The sequence below is a fragment of the Meriones unguiculatus genome, chromosome 7 (genome assembly GCF_030254825.1).
Source record: "Meriones unguiculatus strain TT.TT164.6M chromosome 7, Bangor_MerUng_6.1, whole genome shotgun sequence".
Lineage (NCBI taxonomy): Eukaryota > Metazoa > Chordata > Mammalia > Rodentia > Muridae > Meriones > Meriones unguiculatus.
The window spans coordinates 85,216,245-85,238,384 of NC_083355.1; the positions used below are offsets into that span (position 1 = coordinate 85,216,245).

The window sequence follows — 22,140 nt, forward strand, 5'->3', positions numbered from 1 at the left end:
GAAGGGAGGGACATTCAGTTGAAGGGAGGTTTTGAGGCAGTGTGGAGAGGGAGAGGTTCCTCTTTCTTTTTGGGATGTCTGCTGAGGAAGGAGATCAGCCAGATGCTTTCCCTACTTCTCTGAGCTAGCAGGATTTCACCCCAACATCTGACTCCCAAGTCTTTATGGGTAAAACTGAACAATTGAGTTTTTCTTTAAAACATTTGGATATCCAACACGTTTCATGACCACACAGACAAAGAAATCATGCCAGCTGATGACAAACGCCAAATCATAAGTTTTAGTAAGTCACCTGAGGAAATCCTTAAGGAGAGTGTTAAGTATACTAGGTGTATACTTAATACAAGGTGTAGGACCCTGTATTTGGCATGAAATTAGAAGCAGAAGATGAAAAGCTAAAAGATTGTCTCACTACCAATTATGATTATTATCATTTTGGTATTTCATATTTGTCCTTAATAGCCATAGTGGATTTTTGTACCCTCTGAAAGAAAAACCTTTAGAGATATAGGAAAAAGAAAAATAAGAAAAGTGGATTGATAAGACACAAACCTTAGAAGAAAAACTAGAGAAACTTATAAACATGAGAAAAATACTGAGACACAGGCAATGTAATTTAGACAAAAACATACACCATGCCACTGTATGATGAAACTGAAGAGGGGTGGTTCAAGATTGTTAGAAAACCAACCTTAGTTTATCCAGTTACTATACAAGACTTACCAGCAGATGACAGACACAACTAAGGTTATGAAGAAGTTTAATGGAATCCTATAGACATATTAGATTTGAGGATTTTTGAGGAAGCAAATGTTTCCTGTGGTTTGCATTCAACCGCTGTGAAGCAGATATTAAATTTATAAGAAATTCAAAATAGAATTATTCCCCCAAAATGGAAAGATTTGGCAATAGCAATAGGAGAAGCTGGTCCTCAGTTACAGTGGTGAACATGGTGGAAATCTAGGGCCATAGAACAATGAAATAGGACCAGAGGGATTAGTATTTACCAGGATCAGTTGCAAGATGAAGGTCAGTATGCTGAGATACAAGAGCAGCTTGAATTTGATGATCAGACCTTGGTACTATGCTATTCGGTAGCTTTAAATGCTTAGGACAAGGCTGAAGAATGAGAAAAGAGGTCTCAGTCATTTACTAAAATTATAGAGATAAGGCCCAAAAAAAGCCTTTATTGATTTTTTTTTTTTGCAAAGATTGACAGCTATAAATAGAATACTATCAAATTCAGAAGTCAGACAAATATTAATCAAATCTTTGGCTTTTGAAAATGCTAATTCAGAATGTAAAAGGGTGATTAGGCCTTTAAAGGCAAGATCAGGCAACAGTAGATGAATGGATAAGAAATACAGCTGATATTGGTTCTCACCTGTATGATGTTACTCTGATAGAAGTAATTTCTAAAAGTTTTAAGAAAAATCAAAATGTCAGACATTTTAATTGTGGTAAGCAAGGTCATTTGAAAAGAGATTGCAGACAAGGTATTCCTAGAAATGTTTTTCTAGAGACAATTCAGAAAGAAAGCCCAGCCTTCGGGAGTATGCTGAAGGTGTGACAAAGGCTGGCATTGGGCTAGTGAATGTAGATCAACACGGGAGCGGCAAGGTAACCCTTTGCCATCAGGAAACATCTTTAGGGGGCTCTTTCAGGCCACAGATCAAATTTGATTCAGTCATTCCCTCTCTTCGGTAGAGAAGCTCATCTACAGAGCAATTAAAGATTTAATGATCCAGGCACAGTGCCACATGCCTAGGTCCCAGCACTCCTGGAAGCAGAGGTAGGCAGGGCTCTGTGAGTTTGAGGCTAGCCTCAGCCAAGGCTACCCAGAGAAACCCTGTCTCAAAATAATAATAATAATAATAATAATAATAATAATAATAATGCCTTTTGTTAAAAACAATACTGCTCTGGATGTAATCAAGGACAGAACAGCTTCAATATTAATAAAACAAAAAATTCAGGACAGGGTAGAAAACAAGCATTTTGGCAAATTGCTTTAAATGATCAGAGACCAAAACTAAAAATACAAATAAATAGCATTAAAATTAAAGGTTTGGTAGACACAGAGGTTGATATAACAATTATTTCATCAAAATCTTGGCATCCAGATTGGCCTCTTCAGGAGGTAATTATTCAGCTTGTAGAGAGTGGAACTTTATCTCAGGTAAACAAAGGGCAAGATGGGTCTAGTGTATATGGCCAGAAGAATAAATAGGAAAATTAAAGCCATATGTGGCTAATATAGCCACTAATTTATGAGGATGTGATTTGTTGCTGCTTCAGTAACCCACGGGCCTTCTTGGAAGGCATGGAACTTGGGTCCCCTGTCTAGTTTAGCTCCCCTGGGTTCTCTGTCTGTGCAAAAATCAGGACAACATGGCTTCAACAGAATCCCCCCAAATCAATGGATATTCTCTTGCAACTGAAACAGAGGAAAATGACCTTAAGTCTATGACTAGGCAGCTCTTTAAGGCACATAAAGAGGAAACTAAAAACAACAACAACAAGAAAAATAGAGGCTGTCATGGACAGACAGGAATCCACAATCAAACAGGTCAAGGAAATGAGTAAAATCTCTCAATACATGAAAATGGAATTAGAATCAATAAAGAAAACACAGAGAAAACCCTGGAGTTGTAGAACTTAGAGAAGAGAGAGATCAGGAACCACAAAGGTAAGCATCACCAACAGAATACAAAAGATGGTGGAGAGAATCTCAGACGCTGAAGATAAATTGCAGAAATCAATAAGTCTCTCAAAGAAAACATAAAAACGAAAACATTCCTGACACAGAACATCCAATAAATCACAAGGACACTGTTTGTGGCTTTTTAATAAATTATTTCTCAGCTTATTCAGTTTAGTGATTTGGTCAAGTAGGCTTGGTAATAGTCACTCAGAAAGAAGTAGATTTAGATGAAGTATATGGATGTCAGTAAAGAAATTCAGACCATGTTGAGACTGTGAATTTTATACTTCTAATTTTAAAGAATTCTCATTATTGTTCTTGTTGCTTATTTTGTCATTTGATTATGGAATTTAATCAGTTGCTTAATTTTTCTTTTCTTGATATCTATTAAATTTTTCAATGGTTTTAATTTTTATTGACGTGTAAATATTGCAGCACACAATTCACCCATTTAAAGTCTTTAGGATTTAAAAAAAAACCTAAGATATTGTTCAGCCATCACCATTATCAAATGTAGAATATTTTTATCTTTCAGAAAAGGATATGTAGCAGAAATCAACCAGTGGTGCTCTTGTTTAAATAAAGTAATTTGGGGTGTTTCGTCCTCTACCTTCCTTCACCAACCCTCCAGCCTTAAGCAGGAGAGAGAAAATGGTAGTGAGGAGAGGGCCCTCAGACCCCTTTGCCTCTTTTGGCTAGTTAAGGTCAAGGGGTTCTTTTAGGACTCTATACCAATCTCTGTCAACCACAGAATCAGCTAGCAATATCTATGCTGCTGAACCCAAAGCATTTCTCTCCATCTGTCTGTTCCAAACTGCCACACTGTATTTGGTTTCTGGTCTCTCTAAACTGTTCCATGCCACATGCCAACACTGAACTCCACTAAACAATTTTGAACACCACACAGTCTCTTTCTCAACCTCATATTTATATTCTCAGAGTCCTAGACCATACCGTGGCACATGGAAGGCCATTATCAGCTGACATCATATCCCACAGTTGGCAATTAATTAATAGGTATGGACAAACTATAGCCCAACTATAATCTCACATTTGAGATTAAAACAAAAGCATTATGACATAACATACAAAGATACCAAAACTTCCATTACTAGGATACCCTGGCATTTTCCATCAGTCAATTTGTTTGTGCAATTAACTAGTTTATTTTTCTGTTTGTTTCTTTGTTGATTTGTTCCACTCCAGTTTGTTTTTATTTTCTATTATCTTTTTATTATTTCTTAGGTGCCTGTTTGTTTTGTTTTCTAAGGACAGACAGAACAGGTGTGGATCAAGATGAAAAGGGAATTAGCAGAAGAGAAAACTTGATCAACATATATTGATGAAAAAGAAAAAAATAAGATGATGAGACACATCCTGCTTCTTTTTTTTTTTTTAAGCCAGCATGTGTTCATTTACAGAAGACTAGCACACAGTCAATCCCTTACTATGTCATGGCAGTGTCAACTTATTTTTCTATATTTTACACATATAAATTTGCATTTTTCTTGATAGTGTATGCTTCCTGAAATAGGAAAGAAAAATCAATACTAGAACGTAATCAAAAAATTAAAAAATAAAAAACAGAAGCGATCATATATGTCCAAATATACAGGGACAGAACTCAGAAAAAATGGGGGCAAACAATGCCAACTCATCAAAACAACAAACTCACTGGCATATAAGGGTAAAGGGAATCATTGATAAAGAGAGTGTGAAATTAGTTTATTCTTGAATTTGTAGGACATTCACCTTGTTTAGATTGACAAGATGTTTACTAAATCAGCAAAATGACAATGTTTTCACATTTTATTTTTAAAAATAGATGTCCTTTTCAGGTTTTTCTGTTGCTGGGGAAGCATTCTTTTCTGCTGCTAACAAAAAACTAAATGTTCTGCCTTAATGAGACCTGTTTGTTTTTATTGGAAGGATGAATGAAGGAGTACATTTTTTTTTTCTGTTTCTATAAGAGAACCACCTGCTTTGACATATGTGATTGGATAGTAACTAGATAATTCTTTTTTTAATTTTTATTTTTTTGTATTAATTGCAGTTTATTCACTTTGTATCCCAGCTGTAGCAACCTCCGTCATTCCCTCCCAACCCTCCCTCCCTCATCTCCTCCCATGCCCTTCCCCAAGTCCACTGATAGGGGAGATCCTACTCCCTTTCCCTCTGACCCTAGCCTATCAGGTCTCATCAGGACTGGCTGCACTGTCGTCCTCTGGCCTGGTAAGGCTTCTCCCTCCTCAGGGGGAGGTGATCAAAGAGCCAGTCACTGAGTTCATGTTGGAGACAGTCCCTGTTCCTCTTACTAGGGAACCCACATGGATACTGAACTGCTATGGGCTACTTCTGTGCAGGGGTTCTAGGTTATATCCATGAATGAAATTAAGCTACCTAGATTATGGTGGGTAATCTATTTGGGAGGAAATTTTGCATTTATGTTTAAAAGGGATTTGGGGCCACCAATTTATTGTTGTTGTTGTTGTTGGAGTTTTTGCAAGGTTTTGCTTTCAGGATAATAGTGGTTTTGTAAAAAGAGGAGGAAGAGTTTGGGATAAACAAATATAATGATCTAGGGGATTAGGGCCTGGCCCTACAAATACAGATCACCAGGCTCTGAACCATACCCATTACCAGTTTACCAGGTGAAAAACAGGTATATATCTCCTTTTTGGAGAAGATAACCCCTCATGTTTAACATTCCTGGTTTCCCAAGTGCTTGTCTGTGAGCTCAAGGACCTTATGCCCTTTCTACTTCAGATATTTTCATGTTTTTCTAAGGGTATGGAAACATATTCCAGTAGATAAGTGGGCAGTAGGTTGTGTTGTTTGGATGGCAGTTTCAAAGACTTACAAATTGCAATGTCTAAGATTTCTAAATATTTTTGTATGTTAATCTCAAATGAAAATTTGAGTTTTAGCTATATTAAATTTACATTTAATTTTGACCAAACATTAAATAAATTAAGAAACATACGTAAAAATGTTACTAATCTTTTAGGTAGCAAGAATTAATAGGGTGTTAAGTAGAAGCAACATAACAGTTTTAGTTATCAGAAATACTATTTTTTAAAAATATTCTGAAACATTGCAAGTCATGTTCTGATCTCCCCTTTAGAATGAATGAATATGGCAATAAAATCTCTTCAGCTTTCTGCTAGGTCCTTTCTTCACCAAAGCCTATTATCTAATGATCACCAAGATCATTTATACACTCATGGTAAATACTAATGGATTAGTAAGGGAGTTTCTAGGAATTTGTCATAGGATTTAGAGTAATAGTTAACTGTAGTTTCCATGAGTTTTATTTGTTCTTGGATTTAGTTTGCGAGTATTTTTGCATAGATGTTCATAAGGTCTAAAGTTCTCTTTTTTTAGTGGGTCTTTGAGTGGTTTAGGTACCAAGTTGAGTGTGGCCTCATAGAATGAGTTTGGTAATGTTCCTTCTGTTTCTATTTCATGGAATAGTTTGAAGAGAATTGGAGTTAGCTCTTCTTAAAAGGTTTGGTAGAATCCTGTGCTGAAACCATCTAGCCCTGGGCTTTTTTTGGAAGGTAGACTTTTGATGACTGCTTCTATTGGGGTGGGGGGGATATAGGACTATTTAATCTATTTACCTGATCTTCATTTAATTTTGGTAAATGGAATCTATTAAGAAAATTGTCCATTTCATTTAGATTTTCAAATTTTGTGGCATAAAGGCTTTTGTAGTAAGACCTAATGTTTCTTTGGATTTCCTCAGTGTCTGTTATTATGCCCCCCTTTTTGTTTCTGATTTTGCTGATTTGGATAATTTTTCTCTGTGTTTTTAGGTAATTTGGCTAACGGTTTGTTTATCTTGTAGATTTTCTCAAAAAGCCAGCTCTTGGTTTCATTGGTTCTTTGAATTGTTTTCTTGTTTCTAATTTATTGAGTTCAGCTCTGAATTTGATTATTTCCAATCCTCTACTCCTTTTGGGTATGCCTGCTTATTCCCCCCTCCCCCAGGGCTTTTAGATGTGCAGTTAAGTTGTTTGTATGAGATATCTCAAACTTCCTTCTGAAGGCACTTAGTACTGTGAACTTTCTTCCTAGCATTGCTTTCATTGTGTTCCATAAGTTTGGGTAATTTGTGCCTTCATTTTCATTGAATTTTAGGAAGTCTCTAATTTATTTCTTTCCTTACCTAGCTGTCATTGACTAAAGAGTTGTTTAATTTACATGTGTATGTAGATTTTTTGTTATTTCTCTTGTTGTTGAAGTCTAGTTTTAGGCCATGGTGGTCTGATAGAATAGAAGGGATTATTTCGATCTTCTTGTATCTGTTGAGGCTTGCTTTGTGCCTGACTATATGGTCAATTTTGGAGACGGTTCTGTGAGGTCCTGAGAAGAAGGTATACATTTTTCATTTTGGGTGAAAATTTCTGTAGACATCTATTAGGTCCATTTGGTTTAGTGCCTCCTTAAGTGTCATTGTTTTCCTATTTAGCTTCTGTCTAGATAATCTTGGTGAGAGTGGAGTGTTGAAGTCCCCCACTATTAAGGTATTAGGATCATTGTGTGATTTAAGCTTTAATAATGTTTTGTTTACAAATGCAGATACTCTTGTGTTTGAGGCATAGATGTTCAGGATTGTGATGTCCTCCTGAGGGATTTTTACTTTGATGAAATGAAGTGTCCCTTCTCATGTTTTTTGTTTAATTTTGACTGAAAGTCTATTTTATTAGATATTAGGATGGCTACTCCAGCTTGTTTTCTGAGTCTGTTTGCTTGAAAAGCCTTTTTTTAGCCCTTTACTCTAAGGTAGTGTTTCTCTTTGTTGTAGAGGTATGTTTCTTAGGTACTGTAGAATGTTGGATCGTGTTTCCGCACCCAATCTGTTAATGTGTGCCTTTTTATTGGAGAGTTGTGTCTGTTGATGTTGATAGATAATAGTGACCATTGAATGTTAGTGTCTTTTATTGTGGAGTTGGTGGAGGTAGTGTGTTTGTGTGCTTGTTTTCTTTTAATTTTTTATTATGAAGTTATCTATATCCTGTGTTATTCTTGGGTGTAGTTTTTTTCGATAGATTGTAGTTTTCTTTATAATATCTTCTGTAGGGCTGGGTTGCTGTAGATACTGTTTAAGTTTAGTTTTGTCATGGAATATTTTGTTTTCTCCATCTATGTTGATTAAAAGCTTTGCTGGGTATAGTAGTCTGGGTTGGCATCATCGGTCTTCTACAATCTTCATGACATCTCCCCAGGCCCTTATGGCTTTCATAGTTTCTGTTGAGAAGCCTGGTGTGATTCTAATAGGTCTGTCTTTATATGTTACTTGGCCTTTTTCCCTTGCTGCTTTTAATATTTTTTTCTTTGTTCTGTAGATTCAGTGTTTTTACTATCATGTGACTTGAGGTATTTCTTTTCTGATCTTGTCCATTTGGTGTTCTGTAGACCTCTTATATGTTTTTGGACATCTATTTCTTTAAGTTGGGAAAATTTTCTTTGATTTTCTTGAAATTGTTTTCTGGACCTTGGAGCCTGGAATATTCTTTTTCGTCTATTCCTAGTATTCTTATGTTTTGTTTTTTCATGGCATCCTTGATTTCTTGGATGTTTTTGGTCAGGATATTTTCTGATTTTAGGTCTTTTTTCAGAGATGTATTGATTTCTTCAATTGTGTCTTCAGTGCTCGAAATTCTCCACTCCATATCTTGAATTCTCTTGGTGATGCTTACCTCTGTGGTTTCTGATCTCTTAGCTAGGTTCTCCATCTCCAAGAGTTTCTGTGTGTGTGTTTTCTTTAGTGTTTCTAATTCCGTTTTCATATCTTGTACCATTTCCTTCATCTGTTTGTGTTTGGATTCCTGTTTGTCCATGATGGACGCTATTTTTTTGTTCATTTCCTCTCTGTATGCCTGGATATATGCCTTTGTATCCTCCTCTCTAAGTGTCTCTATTTGTTTGTCTGTATTTGCCTGTATTTCTTTGAGAGCTTTGTTCATTCCTCTTTACAATTCTCTAATCACTGAATAAGCGTAGATTTGAGCTCATTTTCTTGTGTTTCCGATGAATTAAAATATCTGTTGATTTTTAGGGTTGCTGGTGAATCCATGATGTCCTGATTTTTGTTGGATGTTCTCTTATGCCAGCCTCTAGCCATCTGCTTATCTTTAACTTTCACTGCTCGTTCCTGGAGCCTATACTGCAGACTGGGTCCATGTGTCTGTGCAGAGTATTCTTCAGGAAGGTGAGAGAGGTTCACTGGTTTGAGAGTGGATGTTGGTGTTTCAGCTGTCGCTAAGGGAGGAAGGTTACAGGCACAAGCTGGTAAGCGTGGGAGTGTGTGTGGAGGTGTGCCTTGGAGGACAGGGTGCTAGTGTATGTAGCCTGCCTGAAAGGGTGGAGAGTAAATGCTGGTGGGAGTGCTGGTGCCTTTTGCACTGCACATGCAAAGGTGCCCTGAATGGCTCAGTGGCCCACAAGCCAGTCTCAGTATTGTGCTTCAAGGGCTCAGATCTGTCTGGGCTGCACCTTCTTGGTTCCAGGAATTGTTTCCAGGAATTGTTTGGGTGGACTCCACTGGAAAACCCACAGAACAGCGGCTTCAACATTGAGAAGCTATCCCAGGGATCCCTGTGTTGCTCACAGTAGGGGTGTGGGTGAGAGGGATCTGATGTCTGGCAGCTAGCTTAGAAAGACCCTGGATCTGGAGCTCTGCATGCCCTCACTTGAAGGAGCGTGCCCTTCCTCCCAGGCCTATAGGGAAAGCACAGGGGTTCCCCCTGATCGCTGCATTTGGGCAGTAGAGGCAAATGAAAATGTACATCTGTCAGTGCTATCTGCTGTGTGGCTGTTCTACAGGGAGGCCCGTAGTTGGGGCTGCCTCTGCAGTCTCAGTCAGGGAGCATGGAGGCTCATGTTTGGGGCAGCAGCTGCCACCACAGCAGCTGAGCAGGGACTCGAGTACTTCAGGCTGCCTCCACTGTCTAGTCACAGAGCTTGGGAGGCTCTTCCTGCAAGTGCCTCTACCCTCTCAGTCACCAAGCAGGGAGGCTTGTGCTTAGGGCAGCTGCAGTTGCCACCACAGCAGCTCGATAGCGACGCCCTTGCCTGGATCCAAACTGTCTCAGCTCATGGGTTGTCTCCTCTAGCCCAGGAAGCCTCAGTATGGATATTCTGGCTTCAGTGGTCTCTCCGCTCACCAGTTTCAGAGTTTTGGGTCTTTTGTCCCTCACATATGGTGCGTGCTGGTGACCATTGTCTTAGAGCCTGTCCAAAACTGTTCTGTTTTTATTTGACCTTTTTCAGTTGTTTTGGACAGTCTGAAAAATCAGTATCTTTAGTCCACAGGTCAAAAATTCTGATATAAGCTCTTGCATAAAAAATTAATTTATGTTAGAATTTATAGCAACATCTTTCATAATATATGTGATATGTGTCAGTTATACTACTATTATGTATGTTACATATAGTATATACAGTATCAGTGAGTGTTACTACACCTTGATTGCAATATAGTTTTCTCTTAGAATGTGCTTCACATTTGTCTTAAAAGTTAAACATTACAAGCAGTTTTCTCTGGTCATAGTTTTATGTGTGATTTTGGCAAAAGAGGAATCTTAATTTTTAACTGATATCTTATTGTCATTTTCAGTGAAAATTGATAGAAGAGGAATTTAAACAAAAGTTATAACATAAATATTCATTGTGTATAAAAATAACAGATTTTACTGAAATTTTTAGCTCTTGACTCTAAAAGTAATTTTCTGTATTAGGGTAAAGTAAGAAGAAAAAGAATTTCATATAGCTATTATGTGTATATTTTATGAAAGTCAATGAGCAATATGAAACTTAAGAACTTTGCATATATGGCAAGGTTTATAGCTTAATGTAAGAGTTTTTGCCTGGATGAGGGAAAGCCTAGGATTTGATTCTTTCAATGTTGTTAAAAACAAAACAATTACTCAGAGTTCTGAACACAATAAAACGTAGCACATTACACAATTTTAAAAAAAAAAAACATCGAAGTTTACAATCTTTGTTAGATGCTTATAATTTCTCTTTTAATGTTACCTTTTAAATTAGGGTCTTTTAAAGTAAGTATTGAGCATGGAGAACACATGTTTATGTTCATTGTCCTTTTGCAATTAGCATCTCATTTAGATTAGTTACACATATGTTATTGCTTTTATGGCTTTCAGAAGACAGAGGAGGTCATAAATTATTAATTTTTTAACCACAACCAGTGACAGATGTTCTCTATGAATTACAGAAAAGAATATATCCAGTAAGGTTTTGTGGGTCACACCTTTAGTCCCAGAACTTGACAGGTTGAGGCAAGAGTGCTATGAGTTAAAGGGTAGTCTGTGCTACGAAATGAGACCCATCCTTGGGGGAAAACCAAAACAAAACAAAAGAAAAAACCCAAAAATAAAGATGTGTGTTTTCTAAAGTATTTGATTAATTTTTTTTACAATTATATATATTCTCAAAATATCTGTGTATCTTCATGGAAAGTTTGCTATTAATATGTATGCTTTTTTAGCCTTGTATGTATGTCTACTGAATAAAATAGTAGTGTAGAGTAATATGTCAGTAGACAAAAATGTTAATTTGCCAGTGTTTATTTGGAAGAAATGAAAGGCTACCAAAACTTAAATGAAGAAAACAGTGTTAAAATGACCATAAATACTTTAAGAAATTAATTTTAGAGACATTTGTTCTTTGTTAAGAAATGCCTTTTAGCTAAATTGTATAAATAGTACTTATTCTTATGTATCTAGTAATAAGTAGTCCTTCGTTCAATTCAGGCTTCTTAAAAAAGAGCAATATTTACTGATTTAATTTTGAGCACACTGCATATTTTCTTATATATATTGAATATTCAATAACAATATATTTAATAAATGTTTCTTCATTTAGAGAAATGACATTTGATAGAATTAATATTTTCTTCCTCAAGTTTTAGAGCTACTTTCAGGTAATAAAAGATTAATACTTATTAATATAAATGCAATATATCTCAAATGGCCAAGAAGTACTCTAAAATGTTTGATGTCCTTAGTCATCAGAGAAATGCAAATGAAAACGAGTCTGAGATTCCATCTCACACCCATCAGAAAGGCTGAGATAAAAAACTCAAGTGACAGCACATGTTGGCAAGGATGTGGAGCACGGGGAACATTCCTCCATTACTGGTGGGAGTGCAAATTTGTTCAACCACTTTGGATATCGATCTGGGGGATTCTCAGAAAAATTGGGAATAACACTATCTCAAGATCCAGCTTTACCACTTCTGGGCATATACCCACCACACAACATGGATATTTGCTCAGCTATGTTCATAGAAGCTCTATTCATAATATCCAAAACCTGGAAACAACCCAGATGTCCCTCAACCGAAGAATGGATAAACTGTGGTACATTTATACAATGGAATACTGCTCAGCTGTTAAAAACAAGGAAATCATGATATTTGCAGACAAATGGATAGAACTAGAAAAGTTCATTCTGAGTGAGATAACCCAAGCCCAGGGTTGGGTTAGACACTCAGGGTATGTACTCACTTATAAGCAAATATTAGCCATATAGTACAGGATAATCATTACTATAATTCACAGATCCAAAGAAGCTAAGAAACAAGGAGGACCCCAGGAAGGATGAATGAATCTTACCTAGAGGGGGATATAGAATAGTCAGCTGAAGTGGTTGAAGAAAGTGAACAGGATAGGAGAGGGAATACTCAGGGAGATGAGAGTGGGGATCAGGGACGAGAGGACAGAGGGCTTGCAGAGAGAAGAGAAATCACGGACAGGGCCACCTCTTAGACAAGCTGGAGATGTGCAACAGGGTGTGTTCCTAGGACTCCAGCTGAAACCTCTGGTAGCTCAGGTCATGGAGACTGGACTTCTGGTGGAGAGAGGGAAACACCAACTCAACTACAAAAACTTCCATCCATAATTTACCCTTCCTTCTGGATATGTAGAGATTAAGACAGAGCAGAGGTCAAGGGAATGTACAACTGATGTGTGGTGCAACCCAGAACCACTCCATGGGAGAGAGCCAAGCCCTAACACTATTGATGAAACTTTACTGTGTTTGCAGACAGGAGCCTTTACTGGCTGTCCTCAAAGAGGCTTTACCCAGCAAGGGATCTAAACAGAAAATGAGACTCACAGCCAAACATTGGATGGAGATAGGGAACCTTGTAGAAGAGTGGGGAGAAGGATAGAAAGACCCGGAGGAAAGGAGCTTCACAAGAAGACCAACAGTCTCAACTAACCTGGGCCTAGAGGGGCCTGCAGAGACTGAACCGCCAACCAAGGACCATGAATGGGACTAGACCTAGACCCTACACATGTATACCCAATGGGCAGCTTAGGCTCCATGTGGTTCCCCAGAAAGGGGATGGAGGCTGTCTCTGACATGGTCTCCATAGCATGCCTTTCGATCACTTCACTTTGGTGTGACTGCCTTACCAGGACACTAATATAGGGAATACACAGTCCTCAGGAGACTGGATGTGGTAGGGCAGGTTTGTGGTGGTGGTGGTGGTGGTGGTGGTAGGGTGGTGGCGGGGGTTTCTCCCCTTTTCTGAGGGGCAGGGAAGAGGTCATAAGGGGATGAGGGAGGGCCTGAGAGGAGAGCAGGGAGGGGCTATGATTGAGATATAAAGTGAATATATATATATATATATATATATATATATACACACACACCCACAAAACCACACCTAAAGGAAGACCATGCAGCCAGTCCTGATGAGACCTGATAGGCTAGGGTCAGATAGAAGGGGAGGAGGACCTCCCCTATCAGTGGACTAAGGGAGGAGCAAAGGGGGAGGAGAGGGAGGGAGGGTCGGACTGCGAAAAGATGAGGGATAAAAAGTAAATAAATTATAATGAATAATAATTTTAAAATATTAAAATGTGAATACAATACAATAATTGATTTTACAGGTGCTAATTTTTTACCCATTTAAAATGGTTGTATTTTTGTCATTACTGAATTTTACTCATTTACATATTTACTCTGCTAACATACTTCAGCAACTCTGTTTACTCAGTACATCCAGCATTATATTATTCAAGCAGTCTAAATGAAAGAATAGTAAAAGTTTTCAACTTATATTCTCAATGTGATCCATGAATGAAATGAAATGGAGTAGAAATTAAGTGGAACTCCTTACCAACACTAATTTTAGCAGTTGTTTTTTTTTTATTTTTTTATAAGAAACCATTATTAATACCCACATTTCCCTATAGTGTATCCAGCCTACCACAACCATAAAATACTATTATGGGCAGCATAATGTAATTTATGAGGAAAATGAACATGTTTCAGTCAAATTCTTGGCGCAAGTTAATTTATTTTTGACAATGAATTGCATCATATGCATGCAGCATATCTTTGTGAAGGCATATTTTATAGAGTTCATTGACATAAACCAAAAGAGCAAGTAATGTAAGAAAATCAGTGTGGAATAGAGAACAAGAGTAGTTGTGGTATCCAATGTGATTCTAAACTTTTACAATATGTATGTAGCCCAAGAGATATGTTTATCTGCTCCTGTGGTTATGTCTAGGAATAAAATTAAGATAATAATTCTTTCAAATAAAATGTCAGTCATTTCTTCAAGCAGCTACTTAGTTTTTAGAACATAAAATGTAACTTTTTAATAGACAGAACTATCTAGCATTTTTAGATTTAGGGGTTCTGCGAAATATTTTAAATAGTAAAGTTGCTAAGTTTTTCGTAAGTATTGAAAATTTTTTTCAAAGATAATTTCATTTTATGGCATTTTCTGAAGATGTGGTCTTCAGTAATAATCTCAAAGGAGTTCTGTTTATACTAAAAAATAACAGTCCAAACTGGTTGAGTTTTAATACTGAGTATAATGAAGGCATAAACAAACCAAAATGGAGCTGGGGATATAGTTCAGTTGGTACAGTATGTTAAGATGTCCCAGGTTCACTCCCCTTAAAACAATAACCTGTGCATAATGTCCTGTAATCCCAGTACTGATTTGAGACAGGAGGATCTTATATTCAAGGTCATTTGCAGCTTGTCTTAATAACAAAACCAAAAACCCCATGTGTGTGTATATGTGCATGCATCACACACACACAAATTTAGATGCAATATACCAATGGGAATATTAACCAGATATCTTTGTGTGCAAAACTATAATTCAGTTGTTTCTCTGTAAGATTTTGATAGGAATTTGTGTAGAATAGTCAGAAGCCAGTTATAAAACAGAGAAATTATCTTAATTCCTCCTTGCTATGGTAAAATACCCCAACCAAGCAATTTATGGAAGGAAGGAAGGAAGGAAGGAAGGAAGGAAGGAAGGAAGGAAGGAAGGAAGGAAGGAAGGAAGGAAGGAAAGAGGGGAGTAGGTAGGTTAGTTGGTCTTATATTAGCTTATAGTTCAGGGTACAGTCCATCATGGTAGAGAAGTCAAGGCAATAAGAGAAGAGGACTGAATGCATGCTAGTGCTGTTTTCTTTCTCTATTTTATATTCTATGATCCCCAGCAACAGTGAAGATGGCTCTTCTCACATTAATTATCATATGAACATAATCAAGATAGTCTCTAGGTGTGTTCCTTGTCTCATCTGGTGATTCTAGAGTGTCAAATGACAACACTAGCTCTCATAAAAGTTGTCTATGGATTGGTGTTACTTGTCTCAGGTAGAATCTGAATTCTGGTTGCTCAGACAGCTTCCAAGTGACTACTGGTACTATAGGAAACATTTTAAATGTTGAAATTTCCATAGAACATAAGAATGATTATTATAAATAATAATAACAATAACAAATGACAATATAACAATAACAAATAACGCAAAACAAATAACAGTAACAAATTATGAGTCAGAAGTGGTGATAGGATAACAACTGTTAGGTTTTAAAATTTCATTCTTTAATATTATCCCAAAGAGTAACCCAAAATTCAAATTACAAAGTAAAACACTGTTAATTCATACATATCTTTTTTCTGTTTCAGTTTAATGTGTTAAACTAAAACAGACTTCTGTTCCCAAAATAGTTACATAGGAACAGTTTGTTGTCATAGAAGACTTCTCTCCCTATAAAGTAAGTCTACTCTAAAGGATATAGTCTTTATTTAAAACACTAAGCTACAAATATTTATCCTTCTGAGCCATCTGTTCATAAGTAACCATAAGAATTTTAGACTCAAATCTGAAAATGGAAATACTTGAAAATCTTAGCATTGCTGACTCTTGATTTTTTAACAGCATGTGTCTTCCTTTGAGCAGAAATAGAATGATACAGATTCTCATTTATGAAACATTACATTAAGTTTATTTAAAACAAGAGCTTAAACCCTCTTAGACAAAATACTCTATCAAAATAAAACTAGTTTATTCAAATACCCAATTCTTAGTCTAAGTGAAAATAAAACTGCTTACTTAGTGATTATTGATAAAATAATATATATGTCAATTCTGTAGACGAGAGATCTATAACTAGGATGCTTTTATCATTTAAAATTATCTCCATAAACAAGGAGGACCCAGGGTAAGATGATCAATCCTCACTTAGAAAGACAAATGGGATGACTTTGAAGTAGGAGAAAACAGGAAAGAGGACAGGAGCCTCTGAAAGACTCCACCTTGCTAGGTAGAACATCAAAGCAGATGCTGAGAGTCAGAACCAAACCTTGGGCAGAGTGCAGGGAATCATATGACTTAGAGAGGACAGGTCCTCCACAAGGACCAAATATATCTGTGCACAGGGGTCTTTTCTGAGACTGATTCTCCAACCAAGGACTATTCATGGATATAACCTAGAACCCCAGCTCAGATATAGCCCATGGCAACTCAGTATCCAACTGGGTTTCCTAGTAAGGGGAACACAGACTGTCCCTGACATGAGCTCAGTGACTGGCTCTTTGACCTCCCTTCTCCCCCAACCCCCCAGGGAGAAGCAGCCTTGTACAGAGGAGGTACATTGCAGCCAGTCCTGATGAGACCTGATAAGCTAGGGCTGATGGAAGGGGAGAAGGACCTCCCCTATCAGTGGACTTAGAGAGGGGCATGGGAGGAGGTGAAGGAGGAAGGGTGGGATTGGGAGGGAATGAGGGAGGGGCCTACAGCTGGGATACAAAGCAATTAAAATGTAATTAATGTAAAAAAATAAAATAATAAAATAAAATTATCTCCAATATCAAGCAAATTTCATTTTTAGCAGTTGAATACTATTTTATTGTATAAAATTACAGTTACAGTGAAAAATATCTTTTTTCTCTGGATTTTTTTCTCAGTTTGTTGTAACTGAGTCAGGGTGGAATGAGGGTACCTGCAAGCTGTTTTTATAGCACTGAGGGTAAGAATGGAAATAAATTTGAAGGCAAGAAGCGTACATAGTGTGAATGCTTACTGAGTTCCAACTATTTTGGTCATGGGGGCTGAGAGTCCCAGGTAGATCTTGTTTCTATGTTTGGCAGCTAAGATAAAGGAATAGGGTTATGCTAGAAGTGGGGGCTGAGAGAGTCTATAGGAAGTAGCAAAGGTGGATTTGTAATAAGGCTCAGTGGATTCCCCAGCAAATGGAGGTAGGTATTCATTTTAGTTTTTAAATTATTATTCCTACTTAGCAATAATTATAATTTTTAACATTAATTTTAAAATTAGAATAGTTTGAAGTTGCAAATCACCAAGCATCATCACACCTTTGTGCCCACAAGCCATAAATAAAAGAGAAAATTTCTCATTTCTTTGAGTGTCATTATGGTTTAATTCCATTATCTTAAAACGTATGCTGTATGTACAAATCAAATATGTTAACATCATATGAATGGCCCTTCTTTCCTTGAGGAGTTTCAGAAATTTGTGCTCTCAAGTATTATCTCCTCATTTGCATTGTTTTAAGTTTTCACATTTCTTTTGTCTTAAATTACTCAGCCAGTTTTTAATTTCCATCATTAACCCTTTTCCAAAGGGAGTATGTCAGTTATAAAATTCCTTAATTCCTCCTTGCTGTGGTAAAATATCCTGACCAAGCAATTTAAGGAAGGAAGGAAGGAAGGAAGGAAGGAAGGAAGGAAGGAAGGAAGGAAGGAAGGAAGGAAGGAAGGAAGGAAGGGGGAGTAGGTAGGTTAGTTGATGTTAGTTTAGCTCATGGTTCAAGATATAGTCCATCATGGTGGAGAAGTCAAGGCAGCAAGAAAAGAGCAATGAATGCATGCTATTTATTTATTTATTATTACCAAATAATAATCTAAGTTTGGTTTGTTCAGTGTTTGAAAACAAGCTAGTTCAAATTTATGGTCTTCCCCAAAGTGCGCTAAGATAAAAGAAAAAACATTTTAGCTTTTTATGGTATCCAACCATGCTTGGGGCGAATGTCCTGCTTCAATGGCTGTAAAGGTCTGAATGATCATGGCTGCATCACACTGTTGTGAGACTCTAATCTTGCATATATACCACAGGCAAACCAAGGAGACCAACACCAGAAGGCCTGCTAACGCTCCCATGCCCGCCCATTCCTTCAGATGATTCATGGCTGCAGCAATCCATGATGATAATCCTGTGGCTAGTCCTGCGTCCACTCTGGTAGAATTTACTGTGACAATGGCCACTCTCAGCTGCTCCATCGTAGTATCGAATTCTCCAGTCCAATTACCTAAAATATAGCTCGACAATTGTTTAGGCAGATTTGCAGCACAGGAAAAATTCTCATGTTATATGCTAGTGACTCAAAGTCCAGCATATTTTCATTGACTGCCTTAAAGATGGAGCTGGTTTCCACCTTCCACCTTCCCGATGGTGAGTGCTCTCTGTCACAAACAATTCCACATTTGGCTAAGGCTGAGGATCTGGCTTGCTTCCATGTATGTGGACCTATCTGCATTGCCCACGTGGCACGCCTGGGTTGGCTACCCAGAGGCTATTTAAGCTGTGGGCTGGCTTTCCCCAGGGTCAGATGATTGTTCAAGGTTCCTGAATAAACTGCATTGAAAAAAAAAAAAAAGAAAAAGCAAAAACAACAGATCTAGACCATACAAAGTGCTTTTTATTGGATACTTAGAGAAAGTTGGTACCAGGTATCAGCATCATCAGTTGGATCCACACAATTTTCATAAAAAGAAACTATTTATTTATCAGTTAACATAAAATAGCTTCCTTTAGGCTATTGTATATTGGCAGATGCATCCTAGTAGCCTGGCCCTGTTTGTAAAAACCTAAGTATAACTTTAATGGTTCTGTTTATTTATGATTTGTTTGGAAGGCATGCAGCAAAAACAAACTGTGGTTACTCAGGGCTAATTGCAATACCTGTGACTTGAGGTGACTATAGTCTTTGCAAAGCTAGGATGTATTCATTTAGGAAGAGCCTTTTTTATGTGATATTCTGTCCTAGTAATGTACAACCAGAAATGAAAATTCAGAATTTATACCTTTATCAATTGCTTTGTATGCCTTTATTAATAATATATAAATAACAATAATTTATTGTGCAAAGAACCGGTATGTATAAAGTGCAGTGAGATATAAAAGAGTGCCTAAGTACACCTAAGGATTTCTATAGACTGAGGAGGTTTGCTGAAGGAAATAACAGTTGGTGTGACTCTTAAAACAGGACTAGGAATTTTCAGATTTTACAACACCATGAGAAGTATTCCAGATTCTAATATAAGTAATGTGAACAGTAAAAAGAAAAATATTTTCATTTTATTATCATTTCATTTATATTCAGATTATATTCTAGATTCTAATATTCTATATAAATATTCATTATTTTCTATATTTTCTATATTCTATATTTTCTATATAATATTCAATATTCTATATAAATATCATTTATATTCTAGATTCTAATATAAGTAATGTGAACAGTAAAAAAAATTATTTTCATTTTATTATCATTTCATTTATATTCAGCATTTACCATGAATGACTAACTTATCTTTTATTGCCCAGTATTTTCCAATAAAATGCCCTTTAAATTTGCTAAATAGTATGGCTCTGTCTTGCCAATATATTGAAATGGGAGTGCTGAATAAATGTTAAGAGCCTGTTTTTGGAGCAAACCAAGACCTATATCTAAATCACTCCTTCACATCTCCTGTGTATGAACACAGACACTTCATTTGTTTTTCTGAGAGTAGTTTAATTTTGCTGGAATTGTTTAATGAAATTGGGATCCAGAAACATGTCTCTAAAGAGATGATTCTATGTATTTGTAAAGAGAATGGGTCACTACCAGTGTGATGAAAAGGGGAACTGACAAAAGATCCTAATTTTGGAAAGTTTACTCTGAAAACAAAATGAATAATGGCTAGAAAGAATTGAGACTAGCAGAGGAGGGAAACTAATATGTTAGTCTAGATACGAATGCTTTAAATGAAGCAGTAACAGTAGTTTAAAATTTTTTAAAGGAAAGGGTATGACTATGAGAATTGTTAGAATCAAAACCTGATAAGTCCATAAAAATGTACCAAGATGAATTTATTTTTATAATGAAAATTTATGACAGATTTTATTTTAGGCCTCAGTGCTCAACCGTTCCCATTAAAGTGCTTAAACAGAACAAGTGCTTATAAAGCACGAGCATGTATTTGCTGTGTTACGGATCTGCCATGCAAACAGAATATACTGTGATAGTTCACTGTCCTCAAGAGACAGTTAGGAGACACCAGGAAGAGTCACAGTAGAGCCCCATCTGGATATAGTGTTACTCTAACTAGCTTGGTATTATTTTTGAGTGAATCTACTTGAGTCCAGCCTAGAACAGGGATTTTTCAATCCAAAAGTTTAAGATAAATAATATATATTTGTTTAATGCTTCTGAATTTTAGCATGGGAAGCTATCAGATACAAATGTATCTACTTTATGAAAAAAATGTTTTAAACACAGGTTCAACTTTGAATTTTTCATATCATAGGTAACTATGAAAAAGCAAGATACATGTTAGTTGAACCAGCAGGAAATCTATTTACATTATTTATTTTACTGAACTATTTTAGCATGAATAAGCCTGTACCTGGAATAAATTTTTAAAAAAATAGGTAGAAAGAAAAAGCCTGACACTAATTTTTCAAAGGTATTCTAAAAATATACTTTATGCCATAAAACTGACATATTTTAGTTTGTAATCCAGTGATCTTTTCTGTGTTTGTAGATTTGGGTAACCATATGTGTACTCAAATTTTGGATATTCTCCTCATATCCAAATAAAATATTCCTATTAAAGTCACTTTACTAGTCTTTTAGAAGAGTCAGTGACTTTCACCAGTAAGATGTCCTTCTTTTGACTTCAATTCTTTCTAGAATTCTAACAAAATTAAACAGTTCTATTAATAGATTCGAAGTAGTTAGCTTTTCAGTTTCTTCAGCACCAATTCTCTCCTCCAATTTTTATTGTTACTTTTATAGTAGAGTCATGCATTGTAAGCTCTTAACATAATCTTTTTAAGCCATATAATAAAAATGAATGGTAATTTGAAAAAAATTTAAACATTTCAGTCTACTCTTAGGCATTCTAGAGTAAGGATATGAAATAATCTGTTATCTCTGTAATTGTTCCTAGTCACTAAATCTGTCTCCCAGTATGAGGTTCTGATCAAACTGACTATCTTTTTTAGTATTATATATATTAAATTTAAGTAAAGAAATAACAGAATGTTCCAATTCTGAAGGAACTCACCTGTTAGCATAGAAAGTTCTATTCCTTCTACCTAAACATTCTTCTCCTGGCATTTTCACCTTTAAAAATTGATACAATTGGATTACTTGGTTTGTTGGTGTTTAATTTCTTGAGTTCTTTATATATTCTGGATTATTAGCCCTCTGTCAATATAGCTTTGCCAGGCCATGGAGGAAGAAGATGCAGCTAGTCCTGATGAGACCTGATAGGCTAGGGTCAGAGAGTGGTCTAGAGGAGGATCATAGGGGGAGAAGAGGGAGGGAGAGTGGGACTGGGAGGAGACAAGGGAAGGGGGCTACAGCCAGGCTACAAAGTGAATAAATTGTAATGAATAATAAAAAATAAAAATTAAGAAAGTAATTCTTTAATAGAAGATTTTTTTGAATAAAAATTCATATGTATAAAAAAGTAATACAAAAGTTCAAACATATATAAAAGTAGAGATAATCGTATTAAGTCCCTCTGTCAGATGCACTGCTTTAACAATTCATAATTCTTGGGCAGTTCTTATGTTTTTCAAATATGCTACCAGATTGCATGACCACATAGCATTGAAATTCTTAAAAATTAACATTTTCCTGTTAGAAATACTCCTTGTTCCCCTCACTTTGGGAAACCAATTGGTTACTGAGCTACCACAGGCTACATCTGAGCAGAGGTTCTAGGTTATATCCATACATGGTCCTTGGTTGAATGTCAGTCTCAGAAAAGACCCTGTGCTCAGATATATTTGGTCCTTGTGGAGCTCCTATCCTTTCCCCATCAAACTAACTCCCCTTCTTTCTTACGA

General features: G+C 36.4%; 1 protein-coding gene across 25 annotated transcripts in view; it reads left to right on the forward strand.

Moving 5' to 3' along the window:
• The window catches only part of Gphn (gephyrin), a 416,220-nt gene that overhangs the window by 108,597 nt on the left and 285,483 nt on the right, over positions 1-22,140 (forward strand). The gene's annotated exons all lie outside the window — the stretch shown is intronic.